This window comes from Carlito syrichta, unplaced genomic scaffold (assembly GCF_000164805.1).
Source record: "Carlito syrichta isolate Samal-C Ts95f unplaced genomic scaffold, Tarsius_syrichta-2.0.1 Scaffold316825, whole genome shotgun sequence".
NCBI lineage: Eukaryota > Metazoa > Chordata > Mammalia > Primates > Tarsiidae > Carlito > Carlito syrichta.
Window position 1 is genome coordinate 24,660 of NW_007260921.1, and position 20,505 is coordinate 45,164.

Genomic DNA, 20,505 nt, shown 5'->3' on the forward strand with positions numbered 1-20,505 from the left:
GCAATGAGAATTTTCTCACCCTCAAGACATGCAAATGACTTTTTTAATCTGTTCTTTTTATGTTATTTGCATAATTTTATCCTGCAAAAGTGAGAGCTGTCAAAAATTAACCAGTTGGGGCTTTGGCATTCAGTTATGTGACCTTTTCTGGAGACTTAGATCTCTTCAGGGAACTAGTAACTTTAGATGTGAGAGATGTGGACGTGATGAGAAGGTGGTCAGTGGCAGAAAGAACGGGTGAGCGATGCACATGATGGCATTTAGAAAGTTGTTTGACTTTTTGGATCTTCTCATATCCTTGTTTTTGTTTTGGTAAATCAGTATTTTATCCAATAATAGAAGAGATGACTCAGATATGTGTGATGTTCTACTCTCCTATGTTATTCAGGTTAATGATAACAATGCAAAATTTTTGCAAGCTTGATGCTAATTTAAAATACTATTGGAAAAACCATGCAAACAGTGCTCTGTTTTTTATGCATTGGTTTGAGTGCATGTGTCTGAGTAGTAAACTGCCAAAAATGCTTATTTAGTAAGAATACTTCCTCCTTATCAATTCAGAGAGTTGCACGCTGTAGGGCTGTAAGAAACTTCTTAATTCATTTTACTTTGACAAAGGTTGGAGTATGTAGTCCACTGGGGGCAAAGACAAGTGCCCCTCTCTCTTTGATCACATCGCTTTAAACATTTTTCAGCTTTAAACTTGTCTTACAAATGAACTATATGTGTCTATTAACTGTTTCACTGTACCTGATATCTAACACGAATGCACCTTGAAAAACAGCAGAAGCAAGCACATTTGTTCAAGTCCTGCGATGGCTAACTCGGCGACTCATCTCCTGGCAAATGATAGTCATAGTTGTAGTTCATCCATTAGACTGGAAAAGGCACGATTCCCAAGGGGCCTTGGTGCCTTTTCCAATTCCCGGGAGACCCTGCGAGCCTCCGCGTGTGGTGCCTGCGCCCCGGGAGCGGTCCTGCTAATCAGGTCAATGATTAGCGCCTGGCCCCAGGGACAGGACAGGCGTCTGTCACAGCAGTTAGGGAGCCTTCACACGGAGCCCTCTTACGGAGAACCTCCCGTTCAGAAACATCGCTTAGTCCTCATTTACTCACTGGGAACCTCGGAGGATTTCAGCTGATGTTTTTCTCTCCCCTTAGACAGTGAGGAGCTCCACATAAACAGGGGACAAGAGCACAGGATGCAGTTACTTGGAGGGTGTTGATTGAAAACTTCGATCTCCCCACCCCATTCACGGTTCATTTGGCTGATTGTCTCACCTCATTCACAGAGAATATTTCAATTAAGGTAAGTGCTGCTTTATCTGGGCGACTGCATCGCACTGAATTTCTGCATTGAAAGTTCTAACTGACTAAACTGACATTCTGCACTGCAGCAAGTGACTGTTGTTGTCAGGAAAAAAAGCTTAGTTTATAAGCAAGTGTCCTGGAGAGAAAAAGGCGTTTGGGGTAATGATATTTCAGGGCAATTTCTTGTGAAATATAATCATTCTGCCTTGCACCAGTAGAAAATAAAAGGGAACATGAAAAGAGAGTTAATTTCTCATTTTGCCTTTTTAGTAATCTATTTAGAGGACTGTGCAGTGCCAAGGTAAATTGATTTTGATTGAAGTGGTTTGTTGATGTCATATGGTAAAATCTCTGAGTCTGAAAGCTTCAAAGTTAAATTAGATGGAAAGAAAATTTGCAAATGAGAGTCGAGATTTTGTGCAGCTTTCCACTTTAACAACATTCCTGAACTTCCCTTTGGTTTAAGGATTTAGGACTAAATCCTTGAATATTTTAATAGTGTTCATTTAGAACTTAACATTTAAATGTTGTAGTTTCTGATGCAAGTGTTAAGAAAAATGAACCTGGATGATTTAATATGCCATTGATATAATTCATAGTTTCTATTCAAGAGAGATGGATTTCTTTTATGAGATAGAATAATATAAAAGAAAAATTACCTGCTTTGTAAAATGCTTCTTTTTAAAAGGAGAATTCTTCAATAAAAGAATATACATTTTTAAAAATCTTTACTTATAGTTTTCTTTTTATATTTGAGGTCATTTTTTTATTATCAAAGTATAGTAAATTTAGGTTGTGCTTGTATTTGACACATAGTTTAGGGCAATTATCCAGATAATTTAAATAAACCAGCTCATCTTACTTTTTTTATACACACTTTCCTCTTAAGTTTGCTAAAAATATCCAGAGGGATAATGGTAGCGACTTTTTTTCAAAGTTAGGCGTAATTTCTAAACTTTTTCTTTTCTACCTTACTTTGCACATGTAAATCTGCATATTATAGTAAACTTCTATGTAATCTAGAATAATAAATTCTATCACTATAGTTATATGTGATAATTAGCATTCCAAATGTTGAAAAACAGCAATCACCTTGTTATCATGTAAGACTTAAGCTATAAAAAGGTTTTCAAATAATGAAACAAATATTTAAGCTATCACATCATATTTGTATAATGCTTATACAAATTGAATTTTGATCATTAGTCTCTTATGTTAAAGCACAATATAAATTGCTTGGTGCTTTTTGGGTAAAAATTTTTAATGGTATCTTGACTGTGCTTTTGGGAGTGAGCACTCATATTTCCTGAAATGCTGACTCCACCTTCCTTCTATGGCTATCTTGAGATGGAACATTTTATAAAGTTTTTCTGCCAACTTTATTAATTGACTATCCTTCTGAAATTCTCTAGAGAACTCTTCGGGCTTGAGATTATTCCCTTTTCCACGGGAATAAAATTTTCAGGATTCCCATAGGCACAGATATACATATTGGTTGTTTCTATGTTTTTACCCAAAACCTAAAGACATGTGTGTTTGTTTTTTACCTTTGTTGCACTGAGACTTTTATCTCTTGTTTCTGGAGAGAAGATTTTCAATTGATTAAAAGATATCCAGGAGAAGTGTAGACTACAGTGACTGTCACTGGATCTTTGGCTTAGGTAAACTTAATAAACAGAAATAGGCAACATTAAACGAAACCATATACAAACTGTATCTTGCTGACACATCTCTATATTGCAGATCATCCCTTGTGCCAACTTCAGAACTGATGGTGGCATCAAACACAATGACTTTGATTGGGAGTATTAATCACTGAAGTGCATGACAAGTATATGACCATTAAATTGTGTGTACAGTGTGTAATGAAATATGTTTGCCTAAAACTTAAGGCAATTACAATTCCATTTTTTCCCTAAATTTTTTAGTACTTTATTTTATTTTAAAGATGTGGGATATAAGTCAGGAATAGCTTCCTAACTAATCTATGTACAGGTAAAGTTTGAGCCTCCAACTGATCCTCACTTCCACCTGTTTAGGATAAGGTACACTTTATGGTATTAGGTGACCCCTCACACTCCATCCCTTGCTCCCTCCCCTGGCAGTGTCCCACAACTGCCATTCCCTTCCTTGTACTGTTGTAATGTTTAGGTCCCACTTATGAGTGAGAACATGCGGTATTCTCTTTTTTGTTTCTGTGATGAATTACTAAGAATGATTGCCTCTAATTCCATCCAATTTGCTGATTTTGTCCTTTATGGTTATGTAGTATTATTCATAAAGTTATATCTAAAACTTGTAAAAAGTGCATTAGTGTTGTAGTTGTCATGATTTTCATTACACAGATTGATAAGAAGATGGAAAAAGTCTTTGGTTCAATTGAGAAATACTAGCTGTTTATTTTAGATAGCACCAACTTCCTTAATATGACTTCCTAGTTTTTATGTCCATGTGTTATGTTATCCTGAGGCACCATCATCCCTTTAGTTTCTATATTGAATCACATTTTTCATTAATTTAATGGTAACTTATCTCTTCTGAAAGATCAGAAAATATCTTAGAAGATAACATAACTTAGAGCAGGTGGTCTAAAATGTTAAGGAAAAAAATCATAATTTTATAAAAATTTCTTCAAGATTCATTACCTAGTCTTTAATATGTGATGTGTTATGTAAAAGAAAAAGGACAGAGACAGTATCTGATGCACCTCACAGGCTTCCTAAATACCAAATATCTGAGTTATAAACTTTGCAGGCATGATTATACAATCATTAAGTCAGAATGACAGCATGCTTGTTCTTTACCTTCACGTCCCAGAGGATGTGATGGAAGCTGAGAGAGGGTATGTTACTGCGCTAAGGGAGCACTATCACTAGTGGACCTCTAATTCAAACTCAACTCTCTGGCTGTGTTTAAAATTAATATTTTATTAGTACTTATTTTAGAGACAGAGTCTTTTTTATGTTGCCGAGGCTGGTCTCAAACTCCTGGCCTCAAGCAGTACTCTTGCCTCAGAATCCTAAGCTTCCGGGTTTACAGACATGAGTCACTATGCCCAACGAAAGCTCAAACTCGTACAATACTTATCACTGTTTATATGGTGACTGTATCCAATATTTGATATGATATCTAGGACTATTTTTAGGATGATACACAATAATTATATTACTTTCAAAAATAGGTTAACTCCCAGCTTACACAAAATAAATGATTTTGTAAGTTCCATAGACACCAGTGTTTGAATCCAGCATGTACTTTGTTTTCACAGGTTTTGAAAGAGATCAGTATACATGTCTTTGCTTCCAGCTTATTCTGATTAGTATTGACAGAATAAAACACTGTATTCTGAGCATAATCACCACAGAAATTTAGTCTTTGTAATATAAACATACTTCCAAGAGAGGTTGACACACTCTAAGGATAAAGTAAAATAAAAAGAGGAGATATAAATTCAGTGCCACTTGTACTGAAGAGAGATTAAACGGAAGTTAAGGGGAATTCATGTTAATGGCAAAAATGTATCCACAATATTAGGCAAGATAGATAAGCTAGCAGTTGGAAATGAATGTCAGAAGTAGACTTACAAAAAACAAATTTAAATGCACAGGAATTTATTTAGTCTACTGACTTTATACACTGTCCCCTATGTACACAGAGATTTTCTGTAGCTAATTATGTTGATATTGTGACAATATTTTCCAACTAAAATTGATCCAATCTTATGACAAGAAGGAAGAGATGTTATAAAATTAAGGATGACCTGGAAAATTTAATATAATTAGCTGTCATATTCAAGGATGTGCTAAGATGGTAACTGAAAGTTAAATTGCATAGTTATTAAATATAATCATTCATTGTGCCCAACATATTCTCAAAATACCATGTGGGTCACCAGCAGTTGGTGGACAGGAGCAGTTATTGAGAAACTGAGAGATGGTAATCTGAAAAAATCATGAATAAGTTGCAGTCATGAGGTTGATAGGAAGAAAATAAAAGAGGTTAATTATCTTAGGTCAATGAAAAGAGACAAATTTTCTAACTCACTCCGTGGCTAAGCACAAGAAGAAAGAAGTGCTCTCTTGTGCAAAGGCAGTGAGCTGTGTTATCCTGGGTGGTAGGCCAGATATAAAATACAACTTTTTTATGTTTTTCTCTGAAGATTCAGTCTCTTTAAATTCAAATTGATAACATCAATTTTTCTTAGAAAGGAAAAAAAAACTGTAATTGACTCAACAACTTATATAATCACAGTCCTGGTAGACAGTGGATGAGGCAGTAATGTGTAATGGTTTAAAGTACATGTTCTGATTTCAACTTCCTGGATTCAAATCCAACTGAGGGCACTTACTAGCTCTGTGGCTGTGGTAAGTGAGTTAAGGTGTTTACACTTTGTTTTTATTTCCTTTAAATTGGAAGTAATCATAGTACCTATCTCAGAGCAGTGTTGTAAGAAATAAAGGAAATAACTGATATACCTACAATTACTCAGGTGTTTATAAAATGATAGCTGTTATTAAAAACAGGAGGTTGTATCATTAGACCCTCACCTTACTTCTCCAGTAGAGAAAATCAGGGATATTCTCTTTACTTAGCAACATTAAACACTCGGATATTGCTAGAAGCTCCTGGAACCATTTCTTGATACTGTTTGTATCAGTACATTGGAATTTTAGGAACATATATATTTTTTGTCCTATTGAATTTAACAAACAAATGGATACTTCTTGAATGAATGTAATTTAGGAGTCAGTTTAGAGAAGCATTCCTATTTTTGATGGAGGACTGAAATAACAATTGAATCCTTTACTTTGATTCTTTCTTTAAAATGTTGAAAGGAATTGAAAAAGTCTTTAAAAACCAGTTCCGTTTGACCAATGCTAGTCAACAATACAATTTGGTTTTACAAGGGTAAGAAAAATAGCCGATGATCTGTTTTTGTAAATAGAGTTTTATTGGAACGCAGCCATAGCTATTCATTCCTGTATTGTCAATGGCTGCTTGCAGGCTACAAGCCAGAACTGAATAGTTGAACACAAAGAGATAGTAGAGCCTGCAGTGCCAAAAATATTTGCTATTTTATCTTTTACAAAAAAGTTTGCTGACTTCTCTTTTAGGAGAGAAACATTCATTTTGTATGAAATTTTTTATTATCAGCATAATGAACATGTGGTAGAATATTCTTAAATGTCTTGATAATAACTATCTAATTTCTATTTCCAAGGAGATTAATGGCAATCTTTCCTCTCACCCCACAACTCCTACATGTATAATCACGGTATTTAAATCTCATTATAAATTTCGAGGGAGTTATCTATTACAAATGTGTATGTATACATATATGTATACACACACACACACACACACACACACACACACATGCACACACCTGCATATACACATATGCTCATTGCACACATACACTATTCAGATCTGGCTTTATAGCATGCAAACAGCCATATATATATACTGGTCATGTATCTAACTATGTCTATTTATATATCTATCTCTGTATCTTTATATCTATATCTATAATTATCTCAGCCATATGTGTGAGTATGTTTGTGTATGTGTGTGTGTGCGTGGTGTGTGTGTGTGTGTGTATATATATATATATAGCAGTCACACACACACTCATATGTGTGTGTATGTGTGTGTATGTATATGTGTATACATATATATATATACTGATTTTATATATAGATATATAAACATATAGAAAAATATTTTTAGAGTGAAATCTATTGTTTTTCATTTGCTAAGTCACACATTTTTGTATTTTGGTATATATAGGAATCAACTGCTATGTGACTTAAAGCAGCAGATTTCTGGATCTCCTTTCTCCAGAAATTTAATGAGTACTAATTTAATGGGTCTCAGAAAAACCCAGAAACCGTAGTTTTGAGACATTCACAGGTAATTCTGATAAAATTAAATTATGATTTTTAAAAACATATATATAGGACTGGGGTCCAATCATTTGGATTTTTAAGATTTCTTTGAAATTCTGTTATGCAGCCACGGTTGAGGACTGGTACTGTAGATCAGCAACTCCCAAAGTTTAAAACCGATGAAATTTTTATTCAGAATACCATAGTGTGAATGGTCACAACTGTGAAATAAGGAAACCCAAGAGATGGCTTTATCCAGCCAATAAGATCAAACTGTTTCTGAAAACTTCAGTAGTTGTCATGGTGGTGGTATCAATGGGAATGATAACTTTGATCGTGGGGGAAATTCCAATGGTGACTATGGAGGCAGTCATGGTGGTGATGGCAGTGGGGATGACTGAAATGGATTTGGTAATGATGGAAGTAATTTTGGAGGTGGTGGAAGTTACAGTGATTTTGGCAATTATGTCTCAAATTTTGAACCCATGAAGGGGCAAAACTTTGGAGGCAAAAGCTCTGGCTCCAATGGTGGTGGAGGCCAATATGTAGCCAAACCACAAAACCAAGATAACTGTGATGGTTCCAGTTATCCACATGGTTCCATAGCAGGCAGTAGCTATGGCTGGAAATGGCCGAAGATTTTCATTACTGCCAGGTAACAAAGCTTAGCAGGAGAGAATAGCCAGAGAAGTGACAGTCAAGCTACAGGTTACAACAGATTTGCAAATCCAGCGAAACACAGTCGTGGCAGGGCCTATCTGCTACAAAGATGGCATATTTACACAATACTCCTGTGTATGGCCAAAACACTTGAGGACCGTGTTTGTGACTAATTGTATAACAGGTTATTTTTGTTTCTGTTTTGTGGAAAGTGTAAAGCATTTTAACAAAGGGTTTTAAGGCGATTTTTTTTTTTTGCACCCATGCTGTTGATTGCTAAATATAATAGATCATGATGCTGAATAAATGTGTCTTTAAAAATAAATAAATACAATAAAAACGAGCCTGCAAATGATCTGGGAATCTTGTTTCGTGGTTTTGGAGTATGGTTCAAGATTCTGCATTTCTAACAGCCTCCCAGAGATGCTGATGCTACTGGTGATAAGAAATGCTGCTCTCACCCTACCGCCACTCCTGAATCTGCCCCAAGGTTGCACACATGGGCAAATTTAAGGAACTACCACATGATATGACCTACTGTCTATCTCATCTAGACCAGAAGTTACTCAATATTCTCACGAGGCTATACCAGTCTCAGAAAGGTGATGGGAAATTCTGAGCCAGATCAAAATGATAAATAAATAAAATATAGATACAGGATATAGAGATAATTTTATTTTAATCTATTATGATTTCAACTTAACCACTCAAGACATAGGACAATTGGATATTTCAAATGCAAACTATTAAATTATTTTCAATTAAGGGAGAAAAGAGTACCTTTTGCTTCTCCAAGTCCCCTTCCTAATATCCAGAAAGTTATAGATTTAGAACTATTCAGGATGACTCCATACCAAAGTTTAAACATAAAAACTTCTGACCTTTCAGGTGACATCTAAGTCCTCTTCACTCTAGGAATGTAGTTCTAAGGCTGTGTTATTTGTCAGTTCAACTTTTTTCTTCTCTCCCAAAACTAAATCACAAAGATATTGATTTTATCTCTCTAATCTATTTAACCTTTTCTCTCTTTCTTATCCCAATTGCCACATTTCTTTGTTGTTGCTAAAATCTAAAAACCACAAAGGGAAATACATTTCATAAATATAAACACAAATGTATAATTTATATTGCCATTTATTTTAAAAATTGCAAATCTGCTTGCATAATGTTCTATTAATATTCCCTATTATGTTCTTCTAGAATTTTTAACATCTTATTAATCATAGATTTTTAAATTCATTTGATTATTATTTGTCTACCCACTTCCCATTAATTTTTAGAAAGTAAGCTTCAAGAAGGCCGGATTACTGTTTATTTTCTTCAAAGCTACAACCCAGTACCTAAAATAGTTTCTATCATGAAGCTCATCCTCAGAGACTATGTGCTGAATAAAGAAAATATGGATATTTTAAACTAACTTATATGTCTGTCTGTTAGGATGGAGACAAATACTAAATAATGATAGGTTTGCTTTGCTTTTACTTTGTAATGTTTTAACAGTCACATAATCAAACCTGAATGCTTAAGATTTCAGTACATTTCCAATTTACATTCATCCATTTAATTTATTCAGTCATTATTGCATAACTTTTAAGTGTCAGGCACTATGCTAGGTGTTAGAGACACATGTTGACAAGACCTCCTTTCTGTGCATAATGTTCTCAGCCTGATGGTAAGGGAGGGATAGACAGGAGAAAGACCAGTTACACTATTTGTGCTGTGCAATCATGAAAGGTATGTACAGAGAGTTGTAATGCACAGAGGGTAGCTGCTGACTTAACTAGAAGGGCCAAGGAATGTTTCTAAGAAGAAAATTTTCTTGAGTCATAAATTTTCTTGAAGGATAGCTTGAATTTAGACAGAAGAAAGGGAATTATTTGCTCCTAATGGAAGTCGCAACTGTGTGCAAAAGCACAGAGATATGATATGAGAGTTTCTGACATCCTTCAGCACCACATTAGTTTGGTGTAACATGAAGATGGGGTTGTGTATGTGTAAAAAGAAGCAACTTCATGCATACCTATGTAAGGGACTTGATCACAGTAACAATGGGAACTCATTAAACCACTTAGAGAATGAGAAAGGAAGATATATTAGTGATCTGTTTTGAATCTTGCGTTTTATTTTTTACTACTTCAAATGGAAAAACATGCTATCAGCTTTAAAAAAAACACATAAATAAGATAACATTTTGTTGCTATTGAGTTGTTTGCATTTCTGGATATTAACCCTTTGTCAGATGCATAATTTACAAATATATTCTTCTATTCTGTAGGTTGTCTCTTCACTCTGTTGATCATTTTCTTTGCTATGAAAAAGGCTTTCATTTTCATTTTAATCACATTTGTCTATTTTTTTGTTTTTTAATCTGTACATTGTACGTCTTATACAAAGATCTGAATAGACATTTCTCAAAAAGAGACATACAAAGGGCCAATAGGTATATGCAAAATGCTCGACGTCACTAATCATCAGGGAAACGCAAATAAAATTTCAATGAGATATCACCTCACCCCAGCTAAAATGACTATTAACAAAAAGACAAAGAATAACAAATGCAGGCAAGGATATGGAGAAAGAGGAACTAATATGCTTTAGCGAAAATGTAAATTGGTGTTGCCATTATAGACAACAGAATGAAAGTTTCTCAAAGAAATAAAAACAGAGCTACCTTATGACCCCAAAATGTCACTGTTGAGTATTTATCCAAAGGAACTACACTTAGTACGTCAAATAAATGTCTGCACTATCACACTTATTGCAACGTTATTCATGATAGCTAAGATATGGAATTAAGCTAAGTGTCCATCAACAGAAGAGTGGATAAAGAAAATGTGGTGTATTCACACAATAGAATACTATTCAACCATAAAGCAGAGTGAATCCTGTCATTTATAGCAACTTGAATAGAAGACATCATATTGGTAAAATAAGCCAGGCATGGAAAGACAAAAACCACATGATCTCATTCTGGAATCTAAAAAGGTTGATACCATAAAAGTAGAGAATAAAATAGTGGTTACCAGAGGCTGGAGAAGGGAGGGAAAACAAGACACAGGGAGTGATTGGTCACTGTGTACAGTTACGGTTAGACAGGAGAAATATGTTCTAGTGTTCTATTGCACAATTAGGTGATCATAGTTAATACATTGTGTATTTCAAAGTAGTCAAGAAAGGATTTTGCATGTTCTCACCACAAATAAATGATAGAGTTGTAAGGTGATGAATATGCTAATTACCCCAATTTGATTATTATAGCATTGTATAGGAACAGCACACTATGCTCCATACATAAGTACAAATATTCTATGTTAATTAAAGAATTTCAACAAAAAAGAGGCACATGAAAATTAAAAATAAATAAAAATACATACTAGAGTAGAAAAAAAGTTTTTGGAGAGATTGAAGAGCGATAGAATAAGACACTTAAAATGCTGTGCCAAGAAAATATGAGTTTAGGTATAGAACCTTTAACCAAATAAAGTTGAATGGTCATGAATTTGGCCAACTATATAGCTATATGTGACCTTCAGAGGCTCTGTATTGCAAGATTAGCTGAATGAATTTATTTACGTTTTAAAGTTTAAGAAAAGTATAGATCACAGATGGCCATTGTATTGACATGAAGAAGTGTTCACACCCTCCCACATCTTGACTGTGACCTCACAGAAGAGCCCAACTTTATGTCTCTACTCTTGCAGGATAACCAAACTCAAAGTTAACTAATTAATTTTAATGCCATTGACATTTATAGGAGGATAATGTTTTGAAGGTTGAGGGAGATAGAGTAAGAAATTTAAAATGCTGTGGCAAGAATATATGAAAGTTCAGGTATAGAACTTTGAACCAAATAAAGTTGAATGAGCATGAATTTGTCTAAGTATATAGCCACATGTGATTTTCAGGGGCTCTATGTTGCATGATTAGATGAATGAATTTATTCAGAGATAGAATACTAGATGTTAACTTTGGCAAAATCTCGGCCCCTTTTGTGCAGAGTTGTTGTTAATCTTAGCTGAAATTAATAGGTGATGTCACTTTTTTTACTGAAGGTTTCTCTTACAACTCTACCTAAAATATCATACCCCTCATCTGTTTCTCTGAACCATTCATCTCACACTTGATTAATTGATCTCCTAAATATAGACTTGCCATATAACTCTCACGTTAATGGGATCATAAGCTCTGTGAAGTTAGAAACCTTGCTTTGCTCATTGCTGCAGCCTCATCACCCAGATCAATGTCTGTCATATAGCTAGTACCAATTTGTTAAAGGAGGGAAAGAAAGACAATGGAGGAAGGGAGAGAGGGTCAAAGAAACACAGAGAGGGAAGAAGGGATCGATGCATTCTTCAATCTTGCCCCAAAACCTTTTGTGCCTCTTCTCCCTCTTTAGTATCTCAGCAAAATGACTCTATAATCCACCCAGTGCGTCAAGTTGGACATCCAGTCATTGTCTGTACCTTCCAACTTTTCACATCCCACAGATCCCATCACCATCCGGTCTTTCAATACTCTTGCCTTCTAACTTTCTCTCACATGACTTTTCATCCTTGCCTCCTCACAGGTCATGTTGTCTTCATATGTCACTTGCTTTACGGTCACTTTACTCCTTTTCTCCACAAAATAATGATACATACTATGGAAAAATTGATCTCTTAAATATAAACTTACCATATAACTCTCACGTTAAACTTTTATGATTTCTCTCCTTTTTAGGATATAAATAAAACCTTCATTTGGCAGGTTTTTTGTTTGCATAAATTTGAGGGGTACAGGTGTAGTTTTACTACATAGATATATTGCATATGTTAAAGCCTGGCCTTCCAGGGTATTCAGCACCCAAATAGTGTACGTTGTATCCTAGAAGTAAATTGTCATTCTTCATCCTCTCCCTTTCGAGTCTTCAGTATCTATCATTCCCCACTCAATGTTCATTTGTATACCTCATTTAGCTTCTACTTATAATTGAGTACATGAAGTATTTGTCTTTCTGTTTCTGAGTTATGGCCTCTAGTTTTATAAATGTTACTGCAAAAGACATTTTATCCTTTTGATGGCTAAATAGTATTCCACTATACATATACAACATGTTTTTTTAATCTAATAATCTATTGGTAGACTCAGGTTGATTCTATATCTTTACCATAGTGAATAGTGCTGTTCCCATTTCTATGTGAGGTTTGAATGTTGCATACTGTCTACTTTTGCCTAACCTCCAGCAGTCTCTGACTCAGTCATGTTCACTATAATTTGGTTCCTATTACTGAGAATTCATGGTTGCTGTCTGTCATAGTAGGTTAACATTTTGCTTAGCTAGATCTCTTGACCTTCATAACTCAAGATGCATTTTATATGTGTGCTTGTGCCTCCTAGTAGTCCAGTTCTAATGTTTCTCCTATCAGTTTCCATAGTGTTCCATATCCCTTTTGTGCCAGTCACATACTCATTACATCACTGAATAATGCCAAACTCCAAACTCTTTGATGGCAGGCACCCTACTTGTCTCATTCACTCCTATATTTCCAGTGACAAACACTTATTATGTGCACAAGTCCTTTGTAAAAAAAATAGTTAATATTCTTCTCTGAATTAAAGAACAGTCACTTAGTCATAAGCTAACACTTCTTCCTTCCACTTGGGCAGTTATTCCTGCCATTCTAAAAAAATATTTTGCTTCTCCATGTTATCTTCACGAAATGTCAAAAAACACAAAAATATAGTAACTATTAGATTAGCTCAAAACATTTGCCATAGCTATAACTACTGAAATCTGTTTAATGCATTTTAAACATTACATCCACCTTCTGGACTATGTAGATATCTTGTTCTTTAATGAACAGTGGAAATTGTTCACACACGTTTGGTAAAGGTCACCTATTTTCAATCAGTTTCTTTCTGTGTAATAACTGGGTGACATTTCTCATCCATGTGTGATCAATGAACATGCATATTTTAACTCGCAAGCCCATTCTCTTCAAAAGTGCCACTCTTATAGGTTCTTATTTCATAACTAGATGATATTTAGTACAGGGGAACTACACTAATTATTATTCTCATGCTTTTTTATCTTCAGAGAAATATAATTGATAGAACAAACAATAGAAATTGGCTATTCTGTATTTGAGAATCAGTAGTAAAAAAGCACATTCTAACTAGATAGGCTTTGATCTCTTGTGTTTAAGGAATGATCATGCTGTTATTTTAATATTACCATAATTAAACTGTATTTTATTATTTGTTCTTTATAGAGAGTAAAGTGAAATGCTCTCAAAATCAATATAGAGTAAACAACAGCATTAATTCTGGAAAGTATTTCTCTCACAGATATTTAGAAGCAATCTTCCCTGGAACCATAATCCTCAAAAGGAAATTGCAGTCCTTGCAGAAACACGGTTTGGGTCATCTGGGTCCAGGTCTCCAGATTTCTCTAAAAGCCTTCACAAGGCACAAATGACACTTTAAATAGCTTGTCAGGAAAATAAGTGATTTTTAATGCAGATCCACCAAATATGATGTTTTTTATCAGTGGCCCTGAAGGCAAACATCTCAAAAGCAGAGATAAAAAATGATACAAAAAAAAAAAGTTGTGACTAGTGTCTGGGGGGGGGGAGGGCATAATACTGAAATAATAGAGACATGGCTCTTGTCAAAAACCAACATGAGGTACATACATTTCTATATCTACTCAGTAGTAATAATTAAACATCAGAAATTTTTTCTTTACTGGATGCTAAGCCATTGTGTTTTAAAAACATTTTAGGGAAAAAAGCAGGTCCAATTCTACCCTAATTTACTGGTTGGAAAAGAGGAGCCCAGCCTGGAGGTACGCAGTAGTGAGTGGAAACAGTTAACATAAAAATGTTTTGATAAAATAATGAAAACATTGCACTGATTCCTTTAACAAAGTAAACCCTGTTGTGTGTGGGATGATGACTTATAATTCCCTTAGTCCTGAACAAATTATAAACATATAAGTTTCTCTCACCTTGACTCCCTTCTGGGTCTTTTTTAGTCTGGTTTTTATGGAGTCTTTAATTGTCTAAACCTAATGACAAAATATCTATAACCTATTGGCATATATCTTCATTATTTTCTGTTTTTTTTTTATTGTTTTCTGTAGCAGTGTCCTACTCAAAGTATGATTTAAGTTTGAGTAGAAGCAGTGAAGTTAAAATATTTTGCTTCCCAAAGTGGTTTATTCCATCTTTGGAGAAATCTGGGTGAACTTTTCACCATCTTAAGCAGCATTTTGTACTCCTAAGTACAATGTTCTAGTGCTTTCTGTGTAATCAGAAGCTAACTTCATTTACCTCTCCAATGTCCTCTTTAGGACACATTACAGCTTGAGGTAATTGAAAGACCATTCACTCCCTTTCTGTTGATGTGTACAAATACAAATACAAAAGAAGTAGGTCCTATTTGCTTATCTGCTTGCTTCACAAAAAACATTAAACCTAGCCAGAGTTGGTAAGCATTTCAAAATCTTGAGGATTGTTAAGGAGAATGACTCTGCTAGTGTTACACTCATTGAAATTTTTCATAAGTTTTGCATTTTAAGAAGAAAATTTAGAATTAACAGAATTTTTACTCACATAAAGCCGTTATCAATGAAAGTTCAAGATGTCTCCAAGGATCAGTCTTGAGTTTTGTGTATAAATAACTTGCTGGATGGAGCACAACTGTGGAAGTGACATGGAATAGGAAATATAATGTCTATAGGCCCTGAAATCACCTACTGAAATCCAACAACAGCATATCAACATGTTCAAATGGAGTAAGTTTAACATTCAGTTTGCTAGATCTAGCTTAAATAGCAGAAATAGTTTGTTAGGCATTAAGCTACTTAGGCGTTAGTTACAATCTCAACATAAAAAAAATGCTGAAGAATATCAGAAATGCCTGTTTATAGCACTATCAGACAACACAACTGTCATGTATATATTACATTTATACATCATGCTCATTTGGTATGTGAGATAAACTCTAAACATAGCTTCAACCTTGTTAGTAATTATAAAAAATGAAAGTACAGGCTACGTGTGGTGGCTCACTCCTGTAACATCAGCACTTTGGGAGGACAAGGCAGAAGGAATGCTTGAGCCCAGGAGTTCAAAACCAGCTTAGACAAAATAGCAATTCTTCATCTCTACAAAAAATTCTAAAATTAACTAGGTGTGGTGACACACGCTTGCAGTCCCAGCTATTCAGGAGGCTGAGGTGGAGGGATGAACTGAACCCAGGAGATTTAGACTGTGGTAAGCGGTGAACGTGACGCTGCACTCCAGCCTGGGCAACAGAGGAAGACCCCGACTCAAAAATATTAGTTTAAAGTAAATAAATGCAATCAAATAGAAGTATAATGGGAAGAATAAAAGTACTGTACCTTTATTCACTGAGCCAACATTATGAATGCTTTCTTTGGGGCTTGACTGAGAAAAAATACAATAGGGAGATGGCTTAGGTGCTAGAAATGAACACCTTGATGTAGACTGTGATTATATGGCTATACATAAACATACATAATGTGATTATTATTATTATTATTTTGAGTTCGAGTCTCATTCTGTCACCCAGACTGGAGTGCAGTGGCCGCTCCTAGCCGCTGCAGCCTCGACCTGCTGGGCTCCGGCGATTCTTCTGCCTCAGTCTTCCAAGTAGCTGGAACTACAGGCACGTGCTACCATGCCCGGCTAATTTTTTATTTATTGTAGTGACGAGGTCTCACCAGGTTCCCCAGGTGGATCTCGAACTCACGGGCTCAGACAATCCACTCGTCTCGGCCTCCCAAAGTGCTGGGATTACAGGATAAGCCACTGAGCCTGGCCAAATAATGTAATTTTTTAAAGTAATGAAATAAAATTATTCTGCATGGTTTGCTAAGAATTTTTTTGCAATTATAAATTATCTTTTTAAAGGTAGATTGAGACTAATTTTGTTGCAAAAATGCATATTTTATTTAGTTATTTTTATCACAATATTTATCAAAATTCCCTCACTTGCTTCCATACAAAAAGGACATCTGCAGATGGATTGGAGACATTTACGTTTGCATGCAAATTAGGCTTCAACTTTTATTTATTCTTTTATTTTAGAGTTCTGGAATACATGTGAGGATTTACTATATAAGAAAATTGCATGCAGGTGAAGTCTGGGCTTCTAGAGGGCCTCTCTTCTCCGATAGTGGATCTGTCACCCAGTGTGTGGATGTATGCACCTGTCCCTCCTCCCTCCCTCCCTTTTTTAGTAGTGTCCTGTCTCTGTTGTTCCCACCTTTGTGCTCATATGACCAGCGATCAGGGCCTGCTTGAGAGTAAGAATATGTGGTATTCAGCTTTTTGTTTATGTGATAGTTCACTTAGTATGATGGTCTCCAGTTGTATCCATGTTGCTGCAAAGGACATGAATTTGTTCTTCTTTGTAATATTCCACCATGTATGAGGGGGGCCCGAAAAAAACTGAAATTATCTTTTAAGGGGTGGCTCCCTTGTGTAATACAGGCTTCCATACTAGGTAAGTATTTTATAAACCCATTGACGACAATGCATCTGCCCACACCACACTGAGTGTTCAGCAGTCTTTGACCAAAAACTGCATGGCTCCATGCCCCACCCTCCCTATTCACCTGGTCTTGCCCTGAGCAATATTTTTTTGTTTCCTTGGATTAAAAAGTCCCCAAAAAGAAACATTTTGCCTCTGTGAAAGAAGTAAAACAACAAAAAAAGACAGAAGCACTAAAAAGCATCAAAAATTTCCACTGTTTGAACAGTGGAGAAAGCATCTCAATGGGTGTATTGCATCAAACGGAGAGTACTTTGAAGGTGACTAAAGTTTAAACATGAAAGAATAAATACACACTTTTTAAATAAATAAATTCTGAGTTTTTTGAGTCACCCCTTGTGTATGTACCACATCTTCTTGATCCAATTTACTTTAGACGGGCATCTGGGTTTATTCCATGTTTTTGCTATTGTGAACATTGTTGGAACGAACACAAACATACGTGTGTAGATGTCTTTTTGGCAGAGTGATCTATGTTCCTCTGGACATATTTCCAGAAGTGGGATTGCTGGATTGTATGGAAGTTCAGTTTTTAGTTCTTTGAGAGAATGCCACACTGCTTTCCACAAAGGTTAAACTAGCTTGCATTCTCTACAACGTAGAAGCATTCCTTTTTCTTAACAGTCATGACAACACTTGTTTTCTTGACTTTTTTTTTTTTTTTTTGAGTTGGAGTCTCTGTCGCCCAGACTGGAGTGCAGTGGCCGTTCCCGGCCACCGCAGCCTCAACCTGCTGAGCTCCGGCCATCCTTCCGCCTCAGCCTTCCAAGTAGCCAGAATTATAGGCATGTGCTACCACGCCCGGCTGATTTTTTGATTTATTGCAGAGATGAGGTCTCGCTGCCCAGGCAGGTCTTGAACCCGTGAACTCAGGCAATCCACTCACCTCAGCCTCCCAAAGGTGCGTGATTATAGGCTGAGCCACCGAGCCCGGCTCGTTTTTTTGACTTTTTAATGGTAGCCATCCTTACTGGTGTTAGGTGGTATCTCATTGTGGTTTTGATTTGTATTTGTCTGCTGGTTAGTGAAGCTGGGCATTTTTCCCTATGTTTGTTGGTTTCTTGATTGTCTTCCTTTGAAAAGTGTCAGTTCATTTCCATTGCTCACTATTTAATAGAGTTGAGTTGTTTTTGGTTTGGTGTGTTTTTTTGTTTCCTGTCAATTAGTTAGAGCTCCCTGTAGATCTTGGTTGTTAGGCCTTTGTTGGATGTATAGCTTGCAAGTGTTGTTTTCCCATTCCATGGATTATCTCTTTGACTGTCCTGATGGTTTCTTTTGCTATGCAAAAACATTTTGGTTTGATTAAGTCCCACCTATCAATCTTAGCTTTTGCTGAATTTACTTTTGAGGACTTGACCAGGAATTAATTGCCTACTCTGATGACCAGGAGAATGTTTCCTAAGTTTTCTTCTAAGATTCTTATAGTTTAATGTTTCACATTTGATCAGGAATTGATGGTCAGTTCCAATTTCCATAAGGATGTCTCCTGCAATTTCTAAGGTTCTTAGAGTTTGAGGATTTACGTTTAAGTCTTTGATCCATTTGGAGCAAATTTTTGTGTATGGTGATAGGGAGCGATCATGTTTGAATCTTCTACATGTGGTCAGCCAGTTTTTCCAGCATCATTTACTGAATAGGTTCTCCTCTCACCAGTGGTTGATGGCGGAGGTTTTGTTGAAGATGAGTTGGTTCAGAAATTGAGGTTTTGTTTCTGGAATCTCTATCCTGTTCCATTGGTCTACATGCCTGTTCTTGTACCAATACCAGGCTATTTTGATTATTGTAGCTTTATAATAAAGTTTAAAGTCTGGGAGTATAATAACTCCCACTTTGTTTTGTTTTTTCCTTTTTTTCTGAGGATTGTTTTATCTATTCATGGTCATTTAGGTTTCCATATGAATTCCTGTATTGTCATTTACAGGACTGAGAAGAATGTTGCTGGTAATTTAATGGGTATTGCGTTAAATCTGTCAATTGCCTTGGGTAGAATGGACATCTAAAAAAAGATTGACTCTTCCAATCCATGAGCATGGAATATTTTTTAGTTGTGTCATCTTTGATTTCTGTGTGTCATTTTTGATTTCTTTATAGTTTTCGTTGTAAAGGTCCTTCACGCCTCTGGTTAAGAAGATGCCAAGATATTTCAATTTTTTTGTGTGGCTATTATGATTGGGATTGTGCTTTTTATTTATGCTTCTGTTTGTTTATTGTTAGTGTATAGGAATATGACTGTCTTTTGCACATTTCTTTTATTCTCTGAGACTTTGTCAACGCTGTAAGTGCCCATGCCATAAGAAATAAGATAGACAAGTGGGACCTCATCAAACTGACAAGTTTCTGCAATGCCTAAGAAACCATAGAGTGAGGAGAGAGCCCACAGACTGGGTAAAAATATTTGCCAACTTTACATCCGACAAAGGCCTAACATCTAAGATCTGCAAAGAACTCAAACATGCCAAAAAGAAACAAATAAATGGCCCCGTTACAATGTGGGCAAAATATGTAAATAACACTTCTCAAAAGAAGACATACAAGCAGCCAACAGATACATGAAAAAAATGCTCAGCCTCACTAATCATCAAAGTAATGCAAATTAAAACCATACTGAGATACCCCCTAACTCCAGTCTGGATGGTCATTATAATAACTCAAAAAACATCAGATGCTGGGGAGAATGCAGGGAAAAGGGAGCACTTCTACACTGTTGGTAGGAGTGTAAATTAGTACAACTTCTGTGGAAAACAATTTGATGATTCCTAAAAGATCTAAAATTTGACCTCCCATATGACAATGCAATGTCCCCACTGGGACTATACCTGGTGGAACTCAAATCACTCTCTGAAAAGATACCTGGACATGCATGTTTATTGTAGCATTGTTCACAATAGCAAAAACATGGAACTAACCATACTGCCCATCAAAAGAGAACTGGTTAAAAAAATGTGGCACATATACACAATGGAATATTATGCAGCCATAATTAAAGACAAAATTATGAACTTCACATCAACTTGGATGGACTTAGAGTCTATAATACTGAATGATCTGTCACAGAAACAAAGAACTGAGTATCACATGTTCTCAC

General features: G+C 35.7%; 1 protein-coding gene across 1 annotated transcript in view; it reads left to right on the top strand.

Moving 5' to 3' along the window:
• Positions 1–594: 594 nt before the first annotated feature.
• LOC103277268 (cadherin-12-like) overlaps positions 595–20,505 on the top strand; it is a 249,856-nt gene continuing 229,945 nt past the window's right edge. Inside the window, exon 1 of the mRNA XM_008074669.2 lies at positions 595–1,612. The gene's annotated coding sequence lies outside the window, so the exon portion shown is untranslated. The remainder of the gene's footprint in view (positions 1,613–20,505) is intronic.